Genomic DNA, 1,239 nt, shown 5'->3' with positions numbered 1-1,239 from the left:
CCAGAGACGCCCAGTGTGCAATGGGCGATAGTTCATGAAGAACGACCGCCCACTGGAGCAAACCTGGTGGTGAATGCCTGGGTGCAATGGGGTATCTAAGACCCCACCAGGCATTCGCTACCCCGGTGGCATGGGCTCGATGCCCTAAGGCAGAGCCCGCCTGCAGCAATGGAGCTGCGTCGTCATTTCAGTCCTCGGTACCGCGAGGGAACCACCCCATCCCCCAAGGGGGAAGGGGAGGGCCCCACGCGGGCCCGAGGGCCGTGGTGGACGATAACTTAGAAATAGAATAATACCAATTATAAGTAACCTATTTTCTTATTTTTATCAGACCAACTTATTAAAAAATAAACTCTGGTCAGCGTGGAAATTAACTAAATCTTTTTTAAAAAATTTAAAAAAAACATCCTCACTATAGCAGATAAAGGAAACGTTACTGTTGCAATGGATAGAGTGGAATATAGACAAAAAAATGCTTGAAATGTTAGGGGAAAATAATACTTACGAAATTATAAAGAAAAATCCAGTTTGTAATCTAACTAATAAGTTGAGAGATCTCTTAACAAGGTGGAAGAAAAAAGAGCTTATCTCTCAACAAAATTATAATAATTTGTATGTTAGTGATGGAATTCTGCCATGTATTTATGGTTTACCAAAGATTCACAAACCAGATATTCATCTCAGAGTTATTGTGTCAACCATCGACAGTACTCTCTATCCATTGTCATTGTTTTTACACAAAATTATTTCTAAGGTTAGTGTTAATTCTCCTAGCTATGTTAAGAACAGTTTCCATTTAACCAGGATCTTGGACAATACATTTCTTGAAGACAATTATACTTTGATTTCACTTGATGTAGTTTCTCTCTTCACAAATGGACCAATTGATTTAGCACTTGACAGCATCTCTGACAGATGGCCTTCCATTTCTAAAATTTTTAACATCCCCAAAAATGAATTTTTTATCGCGTTAAGACTGGTTTTTGACTCTGCCTTTTTTTGCTTTGACAATGTGATTTATAGACAAAAATTCGGCATGCCTATGGGTTCTCCATTGTCTCCGGTCATTGCTGATGTCGTGTTACAAGATTTGGAAATGAAAGCTTTGAATATGCTTAAATTCCACATTCCCTTATATGTTAGATATGTTGATGATGACATGACTCTACTCGACAGCGTGAATTCCGGAAACGGACTCTACTCGGTAACACCGCAACCGGAAGTTCACTCGGCAACGCG

Source organism: Trachymyrmex cornetzi, unplaced genomic scaffold (genome assembly GCF_001594075.2).
Source record: "Trachymyrmex cornetzi isolate Tcor2-1 unplaced genomic scaffold, Tcor1.1 scaffold2191, whole genome shotgun sequence".
Classification (NCBI taxonomy): Eukaryota; Metazoa; Arthropoda; class Insecta; order Hymenoptera; family Formicidae; genus Trachymyrmex; species Trachymyrmex cornetzi.
Note: the sequence above shows the minus strand (reverse complement) of the source record.